This window comes from Galeopterus variegatus, unplaced genomic scaffold, assembly GCF_000696425.1.
Source record: "Galeopterus variegatus unplaced genomic scaffold, G_variegatus-3.0.2 Scaffold19816, whole genome shotgun sequence".
NCBI classification, from domain to species: domain Eukaryota; kingdom Metazoa; phylum Chordata; class Mammalia; order Dermoptera; family Cynocephalidae; genus Galeopterus; species Galeopterus variegatus.
In genome coordinates this window covers 1-223 of record NW_007745927.1, presented here as the reverse complement: position 1 = coordinate 223, position 223 = coordinate 1, and positions in this window count along the sequence as shown.

The following is a 223-nucleotide window of genomic DNA, read 5'->3' as shown; positions in this document are numbered from 1 at the left end:
AAAAAAAACTATATGTACATTTTCTACATTTTTTACAAAAAATCTGAAGCAGATATAGCCCAATGTAAACATTTATTAAACTTGGGTGGCAAGTACACACGATATCAGTTATACTATTCTCTATAAGCTCATGCTTGAAACATTTCATAATTTAAAAAGAAAAAAAAAAAGCAATGTAAAGACTAACTTGTTTTTTCAAGGGAAATACAAATGAATGGTCCAA